Genomic DNA, 24,710 nt, shown 5'->3' with positions numbered 1-24,710 from the left:
TGAGAGTATGGAAAATTACTGTCTGATTGTCTTAGTTTCCAATGCTTTTGTGATTTAGTGCTTTTTTTTTTTTTTTTTTTTTTAACTTAGACAACTTGTGAGCAGGAAAGGAAAGTCAAGAACTGTGAGCCACCTGCCATAATAATCTGACATCTGGTCTCATTGCTTTCAAGCTCCTGTACTTCAAAGCACTCTAAAAAGTTGTTAAATGGGTCTTTAACTGACAGGCATTAAAACAACCAAGAGATCCTTATTACATGTGACTCAGTTGCAAGTCGAATAAAACAATCCTTTTCAACATCAGGTTATTTTTTCCATAGCCAGGGAATCCGGGAAATAGCTGTGAAACTCATTTTTGAAGGTAGTTTGATAATTCCTCCATCAAGGGAAATAAAGTGAATGAACAAATAATAACCAGCTGCATTTAAAACCCTACTTTCCTTAAAAATATCTCAAGAGACGACTCTCTTCTTCAGTCCTGAATCTAAGATAATTCCTACACTAAAGTGAAGATGAGATCTATTCAGATCATTAGTACAAGTAATTTCTCATCAAAGTATGGCAGCCTATTTTCAGTTATCAATTGGTGAAGGGAAATGAAGTCAATGAAATAGCAACAATTGAGACATCTGTTATAAACAAAAGTTGTAACCTCCTTTCACAATTATCTTAAAAATTGTATATTGCTTTAAATTGAATCCTTCTTCCATTTCCCCCTCTTCTTTTCCATCTGCTAAGAGGCAGTGAAATAGACCAAATGAAAACAGCAGAAATGAGAACCAAGGGAATAAGGCGATAAATCTATTTCTTTTGCATTCTTTAGAATGCATTCCAGTTCTTGGCAGAGTAGATGCTCAATGTATATTTGTCAAATTAAGTATATAATCTGAATATTCAGAATAAGAATTTGGATGTTTTAATATAATTTATAGTAGTTCAAAAAATGAAATACATAGGTATAAATCTAAGAAAATGTACAAAATCTGTATGCTGAAGCTGACAAAACATGTTGAAAGAAATCAAAGAGCTAAATAAATAGTGTTTGAATAAGAAACATACTATGTTCATGAATTGGAAGACTCTGTCTAGTAAGGATGTCAGCTGCCTTATCTGTTCTGTAGATTTAATGCCACACCAATCAAAATCTCAGCAAGATGTTTTGTAGATATAGACGAGCTGATTCTAAAGTCTATAGGCAAAGTTAATGGAACTAGAATAGCTAAAACAATTTTGAAAAAGAAGAATGAAGTTAGAGAAATCTCATAACCAGACTTGAAGACTTCCTATAGAGTGACAATAATCTAGGCTATGTGATATTTGGTGAAGGAATAGACACATAGACCAGTGGAATAGAATAGAGACCCTAGAAATAGACCTACACCAATATGACTTGTTTTTGGCAAAAATGTGAAAGTAATTCAGTGGAGGAAGGATAGTCTTTTCAACAAATGGTATTGGAACTCTTTGTCATTCACACCCCCCCCCCCATAGAAACTTAATCTTGACTTGACATCAAAATTAATCCAACTGGATCATACATGTAAATATAAAATGTGAAACCATAAAGCAGTCACAAGAAAACATAGGACCACAGGATCTCCTTATCCCAGTTGTTTTAGGGATAAAGAAGGAAGTATTTTCTTTCAAATAACCTTGTTGCCTTGCTCAGGCTATCCAGAGAACGCAGCTTCCCACTTGGGGCTTGCCTTAGGGCAGGGCAGGGAGAGGCAAAGTAGGAGAATGGTGCTTTCCCCTTCTACTGCATTCTGTGTCCCCCAAGGGGCCCCTTTCCCTAGTATTCTGGTTAGAAAGAGAGGGTCTTTCTTGAAACATTTTCTGTCTACACTTGCTGTGCAATCCCTGGATTTGGATCGCCCAAAAGTCTGAGCTGGGAGATATGGAATGGAAACAGCCAGGAAATTCACTGCCATTTGGGTTGTTCTTCAGGATTTGATTTCCCTTCCAAATATGCCTGGTATTATTTAATCAATGCTTGTCAGAGTCCCAGGATGTTTGCATTATGCATCCTGAGCAAGGACTTTTATTGTAATTTGTGAGAGCAACGGAATAGAATGTGCTTAATTCCATCTCAGTGCAGCTGAAACCGGGAATTCTGCTTAACTTTTTTTTTTTTTTAAACCAAAAAAGTCCATTTTCTTTTGCTGGTGATTGGTTTGAAGTGGGAACGGTGCTGATTTCTAGCCAATGAGACAGTAGGAAGCATATGCTTGAAGCTTCTGGGAGAGAGATTTCTCCCTGATAAGGAGAAAGCACCCTGGAGAAATGCCACTCTTCCTACCATTGGATACTGTCCTATAGGACATGATGCTTGGAACTGTGGCTGCCATCTTACACCCTGAAAGAAAAGCCAAAAGATTCTACAGAACTTAAATTGGAACTTGGACTTCACTGAGGGGCAAATTAGCCAAACAACCTACTTTTAGACTTCTGCTTTTATGGGAATCATGAATTCCTAATATGAAGCCATTTTCAATGAGGTGCTTTTAAAACTATGGCCCAAGGCATTCCAAATGACAAACTAGATTATTCCATTTTTCTAATTTAGGGATTCAGCCATCCACAAGAATAACTGTGACAGAATTAATGAATATCTCTCAACAATCTTTAAATTATATTTTAAAAGTGTTTTTGAGCTGGTAGTTTGCTGATTAAGAGATTTAACAAATGGGAAAAGATTGATGTTGTGATATTTTAGAATTATAAAACTAAGAAAAATGAGTATACAGCCTCGAAAGAAATGTGGATTGTGATAAAACTATTCTTGGTTCTTTTGTGGACCTTGAAATATTGTAATTCTATTCTTCACGTTTCTTTATTCATTATTTAAAAATGTTAGTAGGATATGTATTATGTGCTAGAAATTTGTTCTAGATACTTGGAGTTTTAAGATGAGCCAGAAGTGATTGTCATTTTTCCATGGCTTACAGTCCAGTAGGGGATAGACATATAAAGAAATGCAGAGTGATACAGACAAATAATATGAGGATACATATTATTTAGGAATATAAAAGAAGGAAAGAGCTAGTTTTGAGGTATAGTTTTTCTATTCTATGACAATGTATTTATTTTTGTCATACGTTTGAGCAGAATACTCATCTCTTTTGGTTCTAGATTATTGGATAGTGTGATATACTTTGGGCTTCCCAAGTGGCGCTAGAGGTAAAGAACTTGCCCTCCAATGCAGGTTAGACATAAAAGATGTGGGTTTGATTCCTGGGTCAGGAAAATCCCCTGGAGAGGAAAATGGCTACCACTCCAGCATTCCTGTCTGGAGAATCCCATGGACAGAGGAGCCTGGCAGGCTGCAGTCCATATATCACACAGAACTGGACATGAATGAAGCGACTTAGCATGCACACACAGACATAATATGCTTCATTTTCATCATGTGAGACTTTAAAAGAAATGTTTTTTTCTTGTATATTTCTTGTATGTTGGCCCCTATATTGTTTACTTTCTTGCAGAAGGTTTGGACTGTTAACTCAAAGCCTGCCAGCCCCCAATTCAAATCCTTTTCAGTGTAGCTCACATTAGCATATTTTCAACCATTTTACAACTTGTCTGCTTTGCATACCCTGCAAACTGCACCCAACATCTGCTAGCCATAGATAAAGCAAACCACCACAGCTCTAAAAGACCCCAAATTATGGCTGCCCTTTGGGGCTCTCTGACTCAGAAATCCCCACTCTGCTGAGACATCACGTCACCACGTATCTGCCCACATGGAATCCCCTCTCCCTTGGGATTTCCCATGCTCCCTTCCCCTTCTGGGAAGTGACCACACCACCCCCCAACACACACACACACACACACACACACTGTTTTTGGAAGGTTTCCTGCTCAGAGACACTCTCCCTCTCCTGCAAGCCTGTCCAAGTACCACCCAGTAAACCTTGTGCTGTGCAAGAATGCCAGCTTGTGGTCCTATCTTTGCCTGATCAGCCCTGAAACCCTCAAACTCATCACATTTCTCTGCTGTTAGTTTTGCTTTAGTGTTCATCTTTGAAAGTGTTTTCTTTGGAATCCTTGTATGTCTGCTAGGTGAATTCTCTCACACTTCCTTCAGTGTCTGTCCAGATCTTTCCTTCTCTGTTGTCCTTTCATGATGTTTCATCTGACATTGCAACTTTGCCTCCAATCTCATCTCATCTCATCTCCTCTGTAGGTAGCATAATTTTTCTCACTGGAAGCTTTTAGGTTCTTTTTATCTGTGGAGTTCTGAAATACACATTTTTTTTTTTTCATGCAGAAGAATGTGCTTAGTTGCTCAGTCATGTCCAACTGTTTGAGATCCCATGGACCGTAGCCCATTAGGCTCCTGTGTTCATGGGGATTGTCCAGGCAAGAATACTGGAGTGGGTTATCATGCCCTCCTCCAGGGGATCTTCCCAACCCAGGGATTGAACCCAGGTCTCCTGCATTGCAGGCAGATTCTTTACCACTGAGCCACCAAGAAAGCAGAAGAATGGCAAATAGTTTATTCAGATATTCCACTCTTGAGTAAACGGAACATAGATTTCTACTCCTTGAATTTGGGTGACACATCCTTAAAAAGAGTACAGTAGAAAGGGGGAAAATAGAATAACATAAATTTACAGTGGAGAAACTTGACAAACTTCACTTCAGCCAGGTGATCAAGATTAATATTAACAGTTACAAGTAATATTGATTATGTACCCTTGATATGAGGACTTCCCTCTAGCTCAAATGGTAAAGAATCTACCTGCAGTGCAGAAGACCAGAGTTCGATCCCTGGGTCGGGAAGATCCTCTGGAGAAGGGAATGGCAATCCACTCTAGTGATCTTGCCTGGAGAATCCCATGTACAGAGAAGCCTGGTAGGCTACAGTCCATGTGGTTGCAAAGAGTCAGACACGCTTGAGTGAATAACACACACACACACCCCCTTGATAGGGAGTTTCCAGGATGTCTCAGTGGTAAAGAACCTGTCTGCCAATGCAGGAGATGTGGGTTCAATCCCTGGATCAGGAAAATCCTCTGGAGAAAGGTGGCAACCCATTCCAGTTTTCTTGCCTGCGAAATCCCATGGACAGAAGAATCTGGCAGGCTACAGTCCATGGGGTTGCAAAAGAGTTGGACACAACTAACAACTGAGCATGCATGCACACACCCTTGATATGATGTGATAAAACAGCACTTTACTTCCTCCCCAATCCCATAAGCCTAGTCTAACATAAGGAAAACATTATATAAATACCAACTGAGGGACATTTTTGGCCTGTACATCTTTCATAGATGGAAGTCTTGTTCTTTCTTTCTGTCTGGTACTGAGGAAGCATTTCTGAAGATTTGGGTATTTTTTTAGTTCTGGAAGTTCTTCTATATGCATACACCCACAACAATATAATACACACAGATACACTCACATGCACACACATATATATGGCACTTTGCATGAGTGTAAATATAATATATACCCCCATGTGTGTGCCTAAGAATTTTTGTATGGTGACCGTTAAACAATGCTGGAGTTGGAGTTGTTCATTGACCCTACTTGCAATTGAAAATCCAAATATGACTTTACAATCGGTTTGTGTATCTGAGGTCAAAATCTGCAGATTCAACCAACCATGAATGATGCACTCGGTACTAATTTATTGGGAAAAAATAAGTAAGTGGGTCATTGCATAAGTGGACCAATGCGGTTCAAACCTCTGCTGTTCAGGGTCAGTGGTATTTATTTCCTCCTTGCTATTAGAGCTCTTGTAGATCTGTTTTCCATGCAACTTAAAGCTTATCTCATATTTTCCACCTCTCTTTTGTTGTGTTTATTTTTTAATGCTTTATGGGAGAATTCTTTAGTTCAACATGATTTCAATCTCTCTATTTTGCTATTTTGCCTAACTATCAAGTTTTGAAATAGGATTTTTAAAAAATCATTTTTTGGCCAAGCCATTGGACATGTGGGATCTTAGTTCCTTGACCAGGAACTGAACCTGTGCCCCCTGCAGTGGAAGAACAGAGTCTTAACCACTAGACCACCAGGGACGTCTCCAAAATATGATATTTTTAATTTTGAGAATCTCCACTTGTTATATTTTTATAGAACCTTTTTCTTATTTCTCTGAGGATATTAACTATCCTTATCCTATAACTTTATTTTCCTTTGTGTTTTAGGCAACTTACTGAGTTTGACTCCTCTCTCGTGGGTGTTGATTTTCCTCTAACATTCATTGATTCTTATCTGGTGGCTCCTATTTTTATTTGAGATCTCTTTTCTTTGCCTCTTGGTGGTTGTGAATACAGAAATCTGTACTCAGATGGTTTAGAGGGCGTTGGAGCGTGTGGCCAGTAAATTGTACCATGCTCTCTTCTTGTTACACATGTGCTTTTGAAATTGTTCATTTTATTCTCTCATCACTCCTTTTCTTTCCCTGAGAAGTGAAACCAAAAAGCAAAAAAAAAAAAAAAGAAAGAAAGAAAAATTAAGACAATATAATTATATTTTAATCCTCTCAAAGTAGTAGTGTTCGCACTCAGTTGTGTCCGACTCTTTGCCACACCGTGGACTCTAGCCCTCCAGGCTCCTCTGTGGATGGGATCCTCCAGGCGAGAGTACTGGAGTGGGTTTCTCCAGGGGATCTCCCTGACCCAGGGATCGAACCGAGGTCTCTTCCATTGATTGCACATCCTTTACCGTCTGAACTATAGGGAAAGTCCTGAGAGGAGTTGAACTAAGAGGATTCAATGTAGAACTTCGGGATCAGTTTACAAATGAGGGGAAAGGATTTGTGCTACGTTGCTCAAGTTGATGAATTTGCAACTTGAAAGTACATAGGAAAAATGTACTTTCTTTTAGGGTAGATACATTATTCATACTGGAAGGTTGTGTAGTCAAGCATCTCATTTTTAAACTCTGTAGGTCTCATTAATGCCAGTGATGTTAGGATGCTCTGTTCTAAGCACATGACAAAATTCAGTCCAGTTATTCCTACAGCAAACATAGTTGCTGACATACTTCTGCCTTCGGTTGCTAAATGAAAAATAGCAGAATGATAGAGTCAGGGAAATAAAACAATATATTATAGATATGGCCAGCAGTTTAAAATGATTCTTTTTTTTTTTTTGCCTAATTAAGCTTCTGCTTTTCATTATTTTACTCAAGGCCACAGCCTTTAGCATGTAAATTTCAGAATGAAGCTGCACCGGTCTCCTTTACTGGGCATTCAGGTGGGGATTGCAGGTTATAATGGGGGTGAGGCAACGCTGTCTGACTGAGCCAACCTGTAGTCCTGAGGGCCAAGGCTCCCTCTTCAGAAAATGGTCCTCACTGCTCTTACTCAGGGACCAAAGCCAGAGACAACTACTTCCTTGCAGTTTTTTTTCTTCCTCTGTTTATGTGGAAGCTCAGCATTCCTCTAGTCTTTGCTTTTTATTTTCAGCCCCAGCGCTTCTACTCAGCCTGCGGTTCTCAACCTTGTTTGCATATTGGAGTCTGTTGGGTTGCTTTAGAAAAAAGCAACTTCTAAAGCCTTCGTCCTGCTCTCTGAGATCCTGATTTATTTTGTTCCGGAAGCAACCTGGGCATTGGGATTTTTTTTTAAAGCAACCTGGGCTATTTCTCATTTACAGCTATGATTACTGACCCCAGTGCTAGGAAGTGGCCTCTGGCAGACCTTTCACAGAAGTTTGGAAAAAGTTCTTGGGGTTTATCTTAGGGCAGAAACAATGTTCATCTGCTGCTCACTGAGAAGGGAATATGAAGGAGGCTGCCTATACAGCATTTTATTTATGTTATTTTTATTTTAAATTTTTTCCCCTGTGCTTATGTAACAAATTCTTTTTGCTTATCTATTTTATTTTTAAAATTTTTTGGCCACGCCACGAGGTACATGGAAGTTTATTAATAGTTCCCCAACCAGGGACTGAACCCGAACCGCCAGGGAAGTCCCTGCCTATACAGCATTTTAGTTCTTTAGTTAAACATTTTATTGTTTGTCCCACAGCCCTTCCTTCTTTTGTATGTGTTGACTTCAACTTAACTTGCAGTATTTAGAATTATTTTTATGTCCATGAAAGTTAAAGTATTAGTTGCTAAGTCTTGTGTGGCTCTCTGTGATCCCATGGACTGTAGCCTGCCAGGCTCCTCTGCCAATGGGATCATCCTGCAAGAATACTCGAGTGGGTTGCCATTCCCTTCTCCAGGGGATCTTCCTGACCCAGGGATCAAACCCGGGTCTCCCACATTGCAGGCAGATTCTTTACCATCTAAGCCACCAGGGAAGCCCATCCATAGTTGTTTTTTCCTTAGTTGTGTTGGACTAAAGTTTCTTTTTCTATCCTTTCTCTACCACTCTGCTATCACTGACGTTTTATTTGCCAAGATGACTCAAAATTTCTAGTCCACTGATTAACAATAATGACTTGTTTTTCAGCACTGCTGTAAATTTATTTTTAATTATTTATTCTTTCATGTGATTTCAATGGATTTGAAGAGAAATGGATAGACACATCTGTGTTCCTTCTATTAAATTTGTTCCATCTCCCAGTTTCATTCTCCATTTGTCTTTTCCCCTTAATAGATCTATAAAATGTGGAAAGAGATGTTTTACAGTGTCTCACAGCAATTCTATTTTTGTTTTATATAATTTGATGCTTTTATATGAAGCATAAACGTTCAGGGCTGTTACAAATTTTATGTAGATTTTGCCTTTTATGAATATAAAATGACCCTCTTTGCCATGAAAACATTTTCGCCTTCTATTAAATTCTGTTTGAAATAAAAGGGGCCACACTTTCTCTCCTTTAATTTTGCTTATCTGATAAAGCTTTGCTTATCAGTAAAAAAACATTTCTTTGTCAATTTAATATGTTTCTTTAAACAGAAAATGAATAGATGTTCAAAATCTTCTTTTCTAATGGGGAATTGAAATAACTTAAATGGATCATCGTAACTTGTACACTTGGCCCCCGCCTCTGTCATCATGTTTTATATTTTTTTGCTTTCTTCTTTTTCTCCGGATTTATGTCTTCTATTCTGTATAGTATGCTTTGCTTGCTTTTTCCTTTTCCATTGTTCTGAAAGATAAACATCCCTATAAATTTTTTTTCTTTTGGCCTTTAGAAAATATCTAATCTATTATTAATCATTTTCTGTTTTGGTGAGAGTTCTTTTATACATATTTAGAAACTGACTCTAGTTAAATCAGGCAGAAAAGGAATTTTGGGGAGGAAGGATAAGGAACTGTTTGCTGAGTTGCTGGGAAGGAGGGCAGGTACACAGGGCCAAGCCATTGGTAGTCCTGGCACAGGGCAGGCTACCGCCCAGGAGAAGCTCTCTGGACGTCTCAGCCGCCACCCTGGTCTCTGGGTCCCCTGAACATGCCACCAGACGCTTCCTGTCACCTGTGCTGGCCTGGGTTCCAGACGCCGCAGCTACTGCCACCAGATGATCTCTGTAAGGTTTTCTCTGCTTCAGGGCATCGTTTGCCGCACATGAATGTCCCAGACACATTCACATCTCCTAACTGCGTTATCCACTAAGTAGGGTTGAATTCAACCATCCTGTTGAATTGCCATCCAGCTGTCAGTGCTTCCTGCACCACCAGGTGAAGAGATTAAAAAAGGTGTTGAAGTCACTGGTAACTGACACTGTTTATTTATGAAAGAAATATATATTTATTTTTTAAAAGAAAATAAGGATGCTCTTTCTCCATAAGGATAGAGGAGGATATCATGAGACACTTTCCTTCAGTGACACATTCAATGAACAGTTTTAAGTGAATGATTGCTGCTGTTTGGTCGCTGTAGCCCGCCAGGTGCCTCTCTCCTCCACGGTCTCCTGGAGTTTGCTCAGATTCACGTCCATTGAGCCAGTGATGCTAGTGAATGATCTTCTTGTTGTTCAGTCATGTCTGACTCTGTGACTCCATGGTCTGCAGCATGCCAGGCTTCCCATGAGCGCATAATGGGTTAAGCACAAGTCTCCCGCCTATCACAGAGCTGAAAGAGGCCCGAGCTGGCAGGCCTCTGGTCTTTCCTCCTTCTACATCGAGGTGTGGTCCTGCTCGCATCACTCGCTGTATCCCAGATCTCTGCCTGATATCAGCCCTTCTCTGGTTTCGTCATAATCCCTCCTCAGTGTTTGTTGTTGTTTTTTTAAATCCTTTGAACAAGCCGTGTGGCAAGTAGGATCTTAGTTCTCTGACCGGGAGTTGAACCTGTGCCTTCTGCATTGGAAGCACGGAGTCTTAACCACTGGACTGCCGGGGAAGTCTCCTCAGTGTTTTCTAAGTGATGGCTCAAGTTAATTATTACTCATAAACGCTACACACCATACACGGATAAAGAGAAAAGGGAAGAAAAGGGAAGCTGGTTAAAATATATTCATAGCAAAGAAGTGTGGCTACAGGTTATGGTTGTTATTTCTTCAGTTGTTCAGACGGCTGTAGATCAGCACCATCCAATAGAAGTTTCTGTAACAGTGGAAATGTCTTTTACCAGCCCTGCTCAGTACAGAAGCTGCTAGCCGCATGTGGTCAGGGAGTACTTGAAATTGGGCTAGTGAAGGGGAGAGACTAGTATAATGGCATTTAATTCTAACTAGTTTGTTGTTCAGTTGCTCAGTTGTGTCTGACTCTTTGTGACCCCATGGACTGCAACACACCAGGCTTTCCTGTCCTTCACCATTTCCCTGAGTTTGCTCTAAATATAATACATCTAGATTTAAATAACCACATGTGGTTGATGCCTGCAATATTGTACACAACTGTAACTCAAATGATGCTGTTCCCTTTGCCATCAGTTATACTTCAGTGAATTGGGCTCTTTCTCACTCCAATTCTTTGCCCAATTTGAAGATAACCCTGAAACCTGGCTAATCTTGTCTGTTTAAGGCTTCAGTTTCAAATTGTGGTGCTGGAAATGCAGTCCTTGGACTGCAAGGAGATCAAACCAGTCAATCCTAAAGGGAATCAATCCTGAATATTCATTGGAAGGACTGATGCTGATGCTGAAGCTGAAACTCTAATACTTTGGCTACCTGATGTGAAGAGCTGACTCACTGAAAAAGACCCTGATGCTGGGAAAGATTGGGGGCAAGAGGAGAAGGGGGCAACAGAGGATGAGATGGATAGATAGCATCACCAACTCAATGGACATGAATTTGAGCAAACTCTGGGAGATAGTGAAGGACAGGGAAGCCTGGCATGCTGCAGTCCATGGAGTTGCAAAGAGTCAGACATGACCGAACAACAAGAAAATCATTCACTAGCATCACTGACTCAATGGACATGAATCTGAACAAACTCCAGGAGATAGTGGAGGACAGAGGAACCTGGTGGGCTACAGCAACTGAACGGCAACAATCATTCGCTTCAAACTGATCACTGAATGTGTCAGAGAAGGAAGGTATCCCACGATAGTCTCCTCTGTCCTTATAGAGAAAGAGCATCCTTATTTGCTTTTTAAAAATAAGTATGTATTTCTTTTATAAATGAATAGTGTCAGTTACCAGTGACTTCAACACCTTTTTATGATCTATTCACCCAGTGGTGCAGGAAGTGCCAACAGCCTGATGGCAATTCAACAGGGTGGTTATCTGTTTCCTTGCAAACAAAACTTCAACCCTACCTAGTGGAGAACAGAGTTAGGAGATGTGAATGTGTGAAATTTTTGTAAGTATATTATCAGGTGTAATTCTTAGAGGTATCATACCGCCTTCCACCCATTAGGAAGAAACAGGAAATTCCTGGTATTCTTAAAGCCTTCAGTCTAACCTGGCAAAGTATTGTCTCTTGGCTGGAGTGACTCAGGCTTCCACAGCTCAGGACAATGTTCTGTAAGTCCAGCTGCTTTCAGAGGATGGGATTCATGATAGAACCAGTGGTTGTCTTATTGCTTTCCCCCCTCTTCACTCTAAAGTGTGTTCCTTGGTCAGAAGCAATGTCGTTTGGGACATGATGCCTGCATATAGAGCATTCAGTAATGACGGTATTTGTGGAAGTATGGTAAGAGAAGAAAACAAATCCAAGTAATAAGTGATGTCAAACTGTTACCTTTACCAGAAGGACAGTTTCTACTATAGTCAGCCTTCTACTAGGCAGCTTCCATTTAATAAGGAGCTCCTATGAAGCATGCCAGTGTAAAGGTCAGATTATCTCATGCTCAAGCCCTGACTTTCGTATTTTCATCTAGAATCTTGATGCTTTTTGGGGAGGGGAGAGGGTTGTTTTTGCTGTGTCTCAAGTCCTAATCGCTGTGCTCTGAGCTTGACAACAGAGCTCTGTTTTGCTCTTCAGAGACTTGCCAATTATGTTTTTGTCTCCTTCTGCATACTGCTCCAGTATTGGGGTATGTTTTGGGTTAAAAACATTGTCATGCACTTGGAACTTTCCAATTCTCTACCAAAATCTCCTCAGATTTCTTTCTTTCCCTGAAGCAGCCCCCTTCCAGCTGTGGCTCCAGGCTTTGCCTAGATTCTCAGCTTCTTGCCCATATTCAAATTCATCAATACACTCAAGTAAAAGCAACTGCAGAAGCCAGCTCACCTCTCTGTCCCTTCCCTTCTGAAGTATTAGTTCATTTACTTCTTGTTGCCTCAGCAACTCTCTTCTGCTTTGGAAAAGATAATTTTGTATTCCATCTGGCTTTTCTAATTCTAGGTTGGAGCACTGGTCTTTGGACAACCATTGGAAGTGAAAGTCTTTTTGCACAGTACACATTTTAGAATAGCTTTCTGTTTATTCATGCATGAGTTGCAATGTAGCCGCTTTCAGAATTTAGGGGACATAATATTTTCCTTGAAACTATAAATGAAATATAATTTCTTTGCCTTCTTGATATTTAGAGTTTGATGAGAGTCTGATTTTTATTCTTTTTTGTGGGTAAACCCATTTTAAAAATGTCTGCTGTTTAAAAGTTTATTGCTTATCTGTCTTAATGAAAATAATATGTTTTTTTCCAGGGCATCTCTTTATGTGGGTCTCTTTCCAGTGATTTTGAACATTGTGTGGTAAGCCCTTTTCATGAGGCTCCGTGGTTAGTCTTGAGAATAATCTTTCAGTTCTGCTTTAGATATTTGCTGCTTCTTTAGTTGTTATGGTGTCTTCCTAAAGACACCATAATCTCTATTTCCTTTGCTGTCTTTAAAAAATATTTATTTATTTGGCTCTGTCAGTTCTTCATTTCTGCATGTGGGATACTTAGTTGCTGTATGTGAGATCTAGTTCCCTGACCAGGGATCGAACCTGGGTCCCCTGCTTTGGGAATGCAGAGTCTTAACCACTGGACCATCAGGGAAGTCCATTTGTTTCCTTTATTCTTATCTACTAACTTTTCCATCAACTTTTTTGGATCACTTTGGATCTTTGTACTATATTCTGAAAATTTTATCAAATTATTTTGTATCTGCATCATTAGATTTTCCAGGTTTAATCTTATGTTTCATTGAATCAATTTGCATTTAAGTCCTATTTTCTCCAGTGGCTCAATAGTAAAGAACACACCCGCAAATGCAGAAGACTGGGTTTGATCCCTGGGTTGGGAAGAACTGGAGGAGGAAATGGCAACCTACTCCAGTATTCTTGCCTGGGAAATCCCATGGACCGAGGAGCCTGGTGGGCTACAGTCCATGGGGTTGCAAAGAGTCAAACATGACTTAGGACTAAGCACTCACTCACACATTGTGATTTTTCTCTCTTTTAAAATTTTCCTACTTTGTGTCTCTTTTTCTATTTTCTGCTCATATTCATCCTTTATCCTCAGTTTTCCCCTTATTTTGACTTTCTGCTGCTATTGCATAGAAATCATATATTCTAGTAAGTATGACAAAATTAAAGATTTTTTTCTCTTTTCTTGCCTGGTGGGCTCAGATGGTAAAGAATCCGCCTGCAATGCAGGAGACCTGTGTTTGATCCCTAGGTTGGAAAGATCCCTTGGAGAAGGGAATGGCTACCCACTCCAGTATTCTGGCCTGGAGAATATATATACAGTCCATGGGGTCGCAAAGAGTTGGACACAACTGAGTAACTTTCACTTTCACTTTACTATTTTTTAAAGGCTGTGCTTGCACTTTCTGACTGGATTGATAAGAATGACAGCTGAAATTTACTGAGCTCTTGTTACATGTAGGGTACTTTTCTAACCACCATATATGCACTGAATCATTTAATCCTCCAAATAAGCCAATGGAGTAAATACTCCTGTTCCCCCTCTCACAGATGAGGAACAGTAGCTTTCCCACCATCACGTTACCAGTAAGTGTGGTGTCAGGAGTTGAATGTAGGCTGCCTGTTTGCAACAGCTGGGCTGTTAACCACAGCACTATGCTCCTCAACACTCACTGTGATCCATTTACTATACTGTGAGTATATTTTTATGCCTTAAAATGTCCTCTTACAACAGTATTACCAAGTGCCCCAACATGTTCAATCTGAATATCCTGCTGTATTTAATCAACATCTTTTTGGGGAATTTGTTTCTAATTTTTCATTTAAATAATGACTTGCCATGTACGTATATTATTTTTAGAGACTCTCTCTATTTCTTTAAAAAAATTTCTAGAGGCAGAGAATCTGGAATCAATGGTTAGTGCATTTTAGGATTAAGTTGAATAGTACAAAGTTGCCCTCCAGAAAACATGTATCCATTTATACTTCTACCAGGAGTATATCTTCCTTGGTATTTTGGTGCAAAATTTGGGAAGCACTGCCATTTAAATAGGAATCCCTTTTATTAATTTTTAGTACAAATTTTTTCTGTCTGTAACACTTAATTTCTTAACGTGATCTGTTCTTACCCTTTTCCTCCCTTGGATAGTATCTACCAGAATTCTGTATTTTTAACATATATTTTGACTTTTAAAGGATTAGTCTATAAACCTGTCATAGACTTAACATTTTTTCACCTGAGACCTTGACACCTCACTAAAATTTTCATTTGACAGGGCCTTTAATGAATGAGATAATTAACTTAGATATTGTGGATGAAAATGCTATTTTGAGAATAGAGAGTTTAAAAAAGGGTTTTGAGTTGGGATCACTTAATTTGACAATTTACTTAGAGCTTATTAACTAGTTTTCTGTTTTCTTATTTTTATTAAACATAAATGTCACAATGACATTTAAACTCATTTTCATAAAGAAAAGCCATTTAATAAGTCCAATAGAGACTGTGGGACTTCCCTGTGGCTCAGATGGTAAAGAATCCACCTGCAATTCGGGAGACCTGGGTTCAGTCCCTGGATCAGGAAGATTCCCTGGAGGAGGGTGTGGCAACCCACTCCAGTGTTCTTGCCTGGAGAATCCGCATGGACAGCGGAGCCTGGCGGGCTACAGTCCATGGGGTCGCAAAGAGTCAGGCCCCACTGAGTGAGTCAGCACACTTAGATATAGGGTGTGTCATTATTAGGGGTAATGGTTTCACTTCAGAGATTAAAAAATTTTTTAAGAATATTTTAAAATCTGTTTACTTTGGCTACACCAGGTCTTTGGTGGGGTACGCTGTCTTTCTCTAGTTGCGGTGAGCGGGGTCTGCTCTCTGGTTGCAGTGAGTGGGCTTCTCGCTGTGCTGGCTTCTCTTGTTGTAGACCATGGGCTTAGGGCGCAAAGGCTTCAGTAGTTCCAGCGTGCAGTCTCAGCTGCCCCATGGCCTGTGAGAGTTTTGCTGGATCAGGGATCGAGCCCGTGTCCCTTGCATTGGCAGGTGATTCTTAGCCACTGGACCACCAGGGAAGTCCTAACTTAAATGATTTATTATTAACATTCATTCTATTTTCACAGACATATTTATCATATGAGGAAACCTCTCTTTCATACCTGGAGTGAGGTTGGCTCCGTGAATAGTTTTAAAAACGAATACCTGTGATTACAGTATTGGCTGTTACTTACACTAACAATTCCCCCCTCCTGACTATTTATGGATTACTTAAACAGTGTTATCATCTTGATGATCGACAGTTAGAAAGCAGGGTCTAGGGTGAAGTATAGCCAACATAAATGAAGGTGACTACAGAGTTGATATTGACTTTGCCTTTTTCCTTCCCTAATTTTTTAGGTTGTTTTCTGCACTTTTCTCACATCTCTTCTCCGGATTTATCTGAGGCACTTTTTCTTGCTCTAGGCCTCTCACTGTTTTGAAACATGAAAGGAAACATCAAAGACTTCGCTCACGTGAGTTTCGGATCTAACTCTACACTGACAGTATCGCGGGGCGCAATGTCATGCCCAGCCTGTGAGTTCAGCTCAGCAGTGCCCTTCATTTGTCTGTACCAATTGTAACATCTCATCCCTGCTTGAATCTTAGGTGATCATTACTGAGTGACTGTAGGTTCATCTTTGGAGTCAGGAAATCCCATTAAGTATCTTTTCTTGGGGCATTTTAAATTCATTTTAATTTATTTATTTTTTAGCTGTGCCATGCAGCATGCAGGATCCTAGTTCTCCAACCAGGGATGTAACCAGTACCTCTGCAGTGGAGGCCTGGATTCTTAACCACTGATTGTTGTTGTTGGGTTGCTAATTTGTGTCCAACTCTTTGTGACCCAGCCCCCCCCCCCCCCCCCCCCCACACCTCCACCCCAGCAGAATGCAGCACTCCAGGCTTCCCTGTCCTTCACTGTCTCCTAGAGTTTGCTCAAATTCATATCCACTGAGTTGGTGATGCCATCCAACAATCTCATTCCCTCTCACCCCCTTCTCCTGCCTTCAATCTTTCCCAGCATCAGGGCCTTTTACAATGAGTCAGCTCATTGGTCCCACTGGACCACCAGGGAAGCTCCTGATGGTGCAGTTTGTTCTGTTGCTTGTAAATATTCTAAGCAAGCACACTTTTCTGGGTATAAAATGCCTAGAAAGGTAGATCATACTGGGAAAATTGAAATAAATAGTAGAAAGATCGAGCCAAATTGTCCTATTGCTCTATAAAGTTATATCTCAGATTATTTTCTTCTTAAGGTTAAGAAGTAAGCTTATCAAAATATCTCTCAGTGTCCCAAATTGATAGACTTTGAACATTGATATACCATAGCCAAATATCTAGATTCAGAAAGTGTTGCTTACATCATGGCCAAATCAACTATTATTTATATGTATTTAATGTTTTTAGAGAAAAGTGTTGTAATAATTTGCCTTGTAAACATTGATTTTAACTTGGCCAAGTCCTGATATCTATACAAGATAGGTCTAAATTTTAAAAAAAGACAAAACAAACCAACAGGGCTTTATGTTTGAACTCCCTCATTTTAGTTCAGTTCAGTTCAGGCGATCAGTCGTGTCTGACTCTTTGCGACCCCATGGACCGCAACATGCCAGGCCTCCCTGTCCATCACCAGCTCCCAGAGTTTACTCAAACTCGTATCCATTGAGTCGGTGATGCCATCTAACCATCTCATCCTCTGTTGTCCCCTTCTCCTCCCACCTTCAATCTTTCCCAGCATCAGGGTCTTTTCAAATGAGTCAGCTTTTTGAATTAGGTGGCCAAAGTATTGGAGTTTCAGTTTCAGCGTCAGTCCTTCCAATGAATAATCAGGACTGATTCCCTTTAGGATTGACTGGTTGGATCTCCTTGCAGTCCAAGGGACTCTCAAGAGTCTTCTCCAACACCACAGTTCTAAAGCATCAATTCTTCGTCACTCAGTATTCCCTTGTAATGATGTTTGTGTAGTGTCCTGCATGCAAGATCTTTAGTTGCAGCCTACAAAATGTTTTAGGATGTTTTAGTTGGAGCATGTGGGATATAGTTCCCTGACCAGGGATCAAACCCAAGCTCCCTGCGTTGGGAACAGGGAGTTGTAGTCACTAGACCACCAGGGAAGTACCGCATCCGTCTTTTTTAAAACTGGTGATCTTCAGTTTGCTCTTCAAGGGTTAAATTTAGACTATCACCTGGCTGGGCAATTTTGAGTCTATCTCTTAGTGATGAATCACTGACAATTCAACCATATAATTTCTGGCTGGGGTTACTTTAACCAGTGGCGGGTTTGCCAAACCTGCCAAACAATACTTTGCATGACAAACTGCATTCTATCTGTATGCATCTGAGCTTTCTGAATAATCTTTGCAGAACATTTGTTTATACCATGAAGTTTCCAAATATTTGATTCAACTGTTGAGGGGGACAGTGTTGATTCCAGGACAGTAGAATTGGTTGTTTTCCCTACCCATTTTGCACATACTTGACTCCATTAAGTCTAGACTTATGACATTTAGTAAAGGAATTATTTGTCACAGTTCAACTACAAATAGTACATCCCCTTGTGAATGTTTTTGAAAATGTATGGCAATCCCTTCAATGCTTCACTTGACTGTGTAGAGACTGCCAAAACCCAGAGCCTTTAGATTTTTGCTGAATGCCTCCTTTTTATTACCAAGCATTTTAAACCGATGAGAAAAACACAGAAAACCCTGGGGTGAAGGTTCTAGGCAGGTGTGGGAAGGGGGCCCCAGAAAGTAGCCAGATTACCTCTCCCAATGTCGGGTCAAAATGAGTGACAACTCACAAGACATATTTATGCTTTCTCTCCTAATGTTGGGTCTGTTTCATTAGATATATTGAATTATGTTTGCAAATAGGCAGAGAAAATTCAAGCCGTGTGTGTTTATTTTCCTAGAGGTAACTTTTGTAGCAGAGGGGTTTTCTCAGTCTTCCTGTTAGTGACTGGAAGTGGGAAATGCTGCTTCTCTGATTCTGAAGTTTTTTTTTTTTTCTTTTTCCTATAAGGGGAGTTCCATTAGGTTGATTGTGTCTCATACTTCCTTCTGATCTTGGGTGGCCTCAGCCTGCAACAACTTGGAGCAGGGCTTGGGTTCTCCGCCAGAGGTGGGCTGAGCCATGGTGGTGAAAACACCAGATCCAGATCCTAGCCACTAGACCAGTGGTCAGTGACAAGCCCTTGGCCCTTTAGCTTTGCACTAAAGAATTTCCACCAAGAGGAAAAGTGGTGAAGCAAGTAAAGTATTTATTAAGAGGAAATAGAGTACAGTATGTGTGGATAGACACAGGGGCAGACTCAGAGGGCGAGTCCCTGAGTTGCGCCCTCATGGCAGTTTATTTTTATTAAAGTTTGTTTATTTTTAATTGAAGGATAATTGCTTTACAATATTATGTTGGTTTCAGCCACACATCAGCGTGAAATCAGCCATAGATATACATACGTCCGCTCCCTCTTGAACCTCTCTCCCACCTCTCATCCCACCCCACTCCTCTAGATTGAGGCAGAGCACTGGTTTGAGCTCCCTGGGTGATAGAGCAAATACCCACTGGCTATCTGTTTTACATATGGAATGTACATTTCCATGCTACTCTCTCCATTCGTCCCACCCTCTTCTTCCCTATCTTGTGTCTACAAGTCTGTTCTCTTTGAGTCTCCATTGCTGCCCTGCAAATAGGTTCATAGTACCATCTTTTAAGATTTCTTATATACGTGTTAATATACAGTGTTTATCTTTCTCTTTCTCACTTACTTCATTCTGTATAATAGGCTCTGGGTTCATCCACCTCATTAGAACTGACTCAGATGCATTCCTTTTTATGGCTGAGTAATATTCCATTGTATATATGTACCACAGCTTCTTTATCCATTCCTATGTTGATGGATATCTAGATTGTGTCCATGTCCTAGCTATTGTAAATAGTGCTAAGATGAACATTGGGATACATGTGTCTTTTTCAGTTACGATTTTCTCAGGGTATACGCCCAGTAGTGGGATTGTTGATTCATATGTTAAATTTTATTTTTAGTATTTTTTTAAGGAATCTCCATACTGTCTTCCATAGTGGCTGTGTCAATTTACATTCCTACCAACAGTGCAAGAGGGTTCCCTTTTCTTCATACCCTCTCCACCATTTGTTGTTTGTAGATTTTTTGATAATGGCCCTTCTGACTGGCATGGGTTTATCTCTGGGCTTTCTATCTTATTCCATTGGTCTATATTTCTGTTTTTGTACCTCGTGCCAGTTTAAATCATTTATGTGGGACATTTCTTCTGGTTTTCGTTTGACAATCATTCTGATTTTCTTGGTTCATAATCCATATTTGGTATATCTTAGGATCCATTTGTGAGCACATATTTCTTAGCCAAACTGGGTTCTACCCCAAAGTTGTATAGGTAGAGCATCCCTTAACATTGCTCCCTCTATGCTCCTAGGAGCCCTTCTGTGCCTGTGGTTGAGGAGGTCTCCTGACTTTGGGGCAGGGCCAGCCTCCTCCGTTAATTGTCCTGCTATTCTCGCCTTGGAGTTTTGATCAATATGGAATGAATCTCCAATTGCTTTACCCCGAGGGGCCACCTACCTCCTGTCTCAGTTCTGTCTTGGTGGTGGAATAGCATCTGATTAGCAAATCAGATTACTTGTAGTTAGTGATGAGATTAATTGTGTGTGCTCTTTTCAGCTTGTTTTCCTCTTGGGAAGGAGGTTGCCCTGGGAGGGTGGATGTTCCTCTCTGCTCTTTTCTATCCGCAAGGCTGGGTCTACCCTACTGACTACCACTCCCTGGGATGCAGGCAGATGGGTGCGTGTTGCTGGGATTCAGTGAACATGTCTTCCTGCCCAGCTGTATCTTTATAAATGTTGATGTTTTAGCCTCCATCTGTAGTCTTTTCTTTTTCAGATCATTCAGATCCCTGTTTGGGAAGAAGGGTGCTATTTATTGGTGTCCCTCTGGACTTCAACTTCAACCCAGAGTGGCCCTTTGAAGATTGAATGTAGAACTCTGGTGACCCGCCATCACTATAGGAGAGACCCAAGTTCAAGTCAATCACCTAAAATGGCAAATGGCAATAATAGTTTATCCTTCAAGATAATCTCTGTGTAAAGAGCCTGATGATATTAATTTAACCAATAGAAAAGCTGGTCAGCATTAAACCTACAGAAAGAGGTCAGAGAAGAAGAAACCTGTATATCAACGACGGGGAACTCTGATTTCTTTCTGAGAAAAAAACTGCTGTTATATCGCATTTCAAATGAGGTGCTATAACATTGCTCCAGAAGTGAGCACTTCTGTGTAACAATTGTCCAGTTCACTTCACCTTCCATAATAGCAGTAGCAACTATTAAGCCTTATTTTTTTTCCCCAAAGTTTTCCTAGTCTGGATTTTATTTATTTATTGTTTTAATTGTTTTGGTTGCACTGCATGGTGCATGGGATCTTACTTCCCAACCAGGAATAGGATCTTTGGAAGCATGGAATCTTAACCGATGGACCATCAGGGAAGTCCCAAGCCTTACTCTTAAGCATTAATCGGCATGCTGAATTTTAGCCTGGGTCAATGCTATACGGGGTGGATGCTGGGACTTATAAGGTAGAGTTCTTATGATAGATGTATGTGCATTATGACTTCCCTGGCAGCTCAGACAGTAAAGAATTCATCTGCAATGCAGGAGACCCCAGTTCGATCCCTGAGTCTGGAAGATCCCCTGGAGAAGGGAAAGGCATGCCACTCCAGTATTCTTGCCTGGAGAATCCCGTGGACAGAGGAGCCTGGTGGGCTACAGTCCATGGGGTCACAAAGAGTCAGACATGACTGAGTGACTCACACTCACTCACTCATATGCATCATAAATTGTTTTTTCCTTCCAATATGTAAATAACCTGATGTTACATACAGAAAATCCTAAGAGATTCATTAAAACTATAAGTGAGTTCAGCAAGGTCTTGGGATAGAGGATCAACATAAAAAAGTCAATTTTAATTTTATACATTTGTCATGAACAAACTGAAAACGAAATTAAGAAAGCAATTCCAATTCACAATAGCACAAAAAATAATAACATTCTTAAGGATAAATTTAACAAAAGAAGGGCAAAATGTATACCCTGGAACCATAAATCATTGATGAAATAAATGCAATAGGATCTAAATAAATGGAAAAAACATCTTCTGTTCATGGATCAGAGGATTAAACACTGGTAAGATGGTAATACTCTCCAGACTGATCTACAGATTTAACACAACCCCTATCAGAGTCTTAGGTGATTTTTTTTGGTAGAAATTGACAAGCTGATTCCAAAATTTATACCAATTGGTATGGGCTATTGGATTATAAATAATCTTATTCTTTGTGATTTTTCTATTTTACAGCTCTTCCATATTAAATAGGCATTTCCTTTAGAATTAGGAAAATAACTTTTTAATGTTATAATCAGGAACATTTTGGAATGTTTGCCATTTAAAAAGTGGGTTTAAATAGTAAATATTTAAATACTAGGAGCACATATCCCATTATTTTAAGTAATAGTGTGTTTCTAGCCCATATAAAAGCCCCCATCCCTTCTTCAAATATGGCTAAAATATTCTTAAACATCTGTAGAGAAATAGACCAGAATTTTAAGATATTTAAAGTGTCAACTACTTATTTAATTAACACATGATAAAATCATAATTGGGTATATACGTATGTTTTATGAAATAAGGCTGAATAGTATTGGATAGAAATGGAATATTACTTCCACATTGCAGAGAGCATATCAGTTTAGTTCAGTTCAGTTGCTTAGTTGTGTCTGACTCTTTGCAACCCCATGGACTGCAGTACGCCAGGCTTCTCTGTCCGCTATCAACTGCAAGAGCCTACTCAAACTCATGTCCATCGAGTTGGTGATGCCATCCAGCCATCTCATCCTCTGTTGTCCCCTTCTCCTCCTACCTTCAATCTTTCCCAGCATCAGGGTCTTTTCCAATGTTCAGTTCTTCAAATCAGGTGGCCACAGTATTGGAGTTTCAGCTTCAGCATCAGTCCTTCCAATGAATATTCAGGACTGATTTCCTTTAGGATGGACATGTTGGATCCAAGTCCAAGGGACTCTTAAGAGTCTTCTCCAACACCACAGTTCAAAAGCATCAGTTCTTCGCTCAGCTTTCTTTATAGTCCAACTCTCACATCTATACATGACTACTGGAAAAACCATAGCCTTGACTAGACAGGCCTTTGTTGGCAAAGTAATGTCTCTGCTTTTTAATATGCTATCTAGGTTGGTAATAACTTTTCTTCCAAGGAGCAAGCGTCTTTTAATTTCATGCCTGAAGTCACCATCTGCAGTGATTTTGGAGCCCCCCAAAATAAAGTCTGTCACTGTTTCCATTGTTTCCCCATCTATTTGCCATGAACTGATGGGACCAGATGCCATGATCTTAGTTTTCTGAATGTTGAGCTTTAAGCCAACTTTTTCACTCTCCTCTTTCACTTTCATCAAGAAGCTCTTTAGTTCTTCTTCAATTTCTGCCATAAGGGTGGTGTTATCTGTGTATCTGAGGTTATTGATATTTCTCCCTGCAATCTTGACTCCAGATTGTGCTTTATCCAGTCCAGCATTTCTCATGTTGTACTCTACATATAAGTTAAATAATCAGAGTGACAATGATACAGCCTTGACAAACTCCTTTCCCAATTTGGAACCCATCCATTGTTCAGTTCTCACTATTGCTTCTTGACCTACATACAGATTTCTCAAGAGGCAGGTCAGGTGGTCTGGTATTCCCATCTCTTTTAGAATTTTCCACAGTTCGTTGTGATCCACATAGTCAAAGGCTTTGGCATAGTCAATAAAGCAGAACTAGATGTTTTCCTGGAACTTTTTGCTTTTTTGATGATCCAACTGATGTTGGCAATTTTATCTCTGGTTCCTCTGCCTTTTCCAAGTCCAGCTTGAACATTTGGAAGTTCATGGTTCATGTACTGTTGAAGCCTGGCTTGGAGAATTTTGAGCATTACTTTACTAGCGTGTGAGATGAGTGCAATTGTGCAGTAGTTTGAGCATTCTTTGGCATTGCCTTTCTTTGGGATTGGAATGAAAACGGACGTTTTCCAGTCCTGTGGCCACTGCTGAGTTTTCCAGATTTGCTGGCATATTGACTGCAGCACTTCCACAGCATCATCTTTTAGGATTTGAAATAGCTCAATTGGAGTTCCATTACCTCCTCTAGCTTTGTTCATAGTGATGCTTCCTATGGCCCACTTGACTTCATATTCCAGGATATCTGGTTCTAGGTGAGTGATCACACCATTGTGGTTATCTTGGTCATGAAGATCTTTTTTTGTATAGTTCTTCTGTGTATTCTTGCCACCTCTTCTTAATATCTTCTACTTCCGCTAGGTCCATACCATTTCTGTCTTTTATTATGCCCATCTTTGCATGAAATATTCCCTTGGTATCTCTAATTGTAATGTAAATCAGACAGTTAAATATGTTAATGATATACAGGACTGCAGATAATATTTAGCAAAATGAAATTAACCAACAAGGCAATGTTTTGCAAAATATTTAATTGCCAATTGAGTAGCCATCTGAACTAGGTTGAATGGTAAACAGAGACAGAGGCTATAATCACTGTAGCTGTTTGCAGAAGACAGAGTGGGTTGGTGGGTTGGTGGGTTAAGGCATGTGTGATTGACCTAGACATAAGGTAAGTGTTACAGTAAATATATGAGGTTGGTTCTTAATTTTTGGCCGCGTGACGTGGCATTTGCGATCCTAGTTCCCTGACCAGGGTTTGAACGTGTAACTGCTGCACTGGAAGTGCCAAGTCTTAACCACTGGACCACTAGGGAAGTCCCTATGAGCTTTGTTCTTATCTAAATTCAAGCAACTTTGTGTTCAGTCTTCTCTTGCTGCCCATAAGACACTAGAAGTTGGTTAGTTTTCCACAATTTATTGAAAAAGAGTGCTGCAACCTCACTCTTAGATTTGTAGTATCTTTTTCTCCAGGGAATTCTGTTCCTTTGATGGAAATGCACA

At 40.0% G+C, this 24,710-nt stretch overlaps 1 non-coding gene across 1 annotated transcript; it reads right to left on the bottom strand.

Moving 5' to 3' along the window:
* Positions 1–13,207: 13,207 nt before the first annotated feature.
* On the bottom strand, positions 13,208–13,280 carry TRNAG-CCC (transfer RNA glycine (anticodon CCC)). The gene has a single exon. It is a non-coding gene; the product is annotated as a tRNA-Gly (tRNA).
* Positions 13,281–24,710: the final 11,430 nt, after the last annotated feature.

This window comes from Odocoileus virginianus, chromosome 32, assembly GCF_023699985.2.
Source record: "Odocoileus virginianus isolate 20LAN1187 ecotype Illinois chromosome 32, Ovbor_1.2, whole genome shotgun sequence".
In the NCBI taxonomy this organism is placed as follows: Eukaryota; Metazoa; Chordata; class Mammalia; order Artiodactyla; family Cervidae; genus Odocoileus; species Odocoileus virginianus.
The sequence above is the reverse complement of the archived record's forward strand: the minus strand, read 5'-3'. Positions and strand labels throughout refer to the sequence as shown.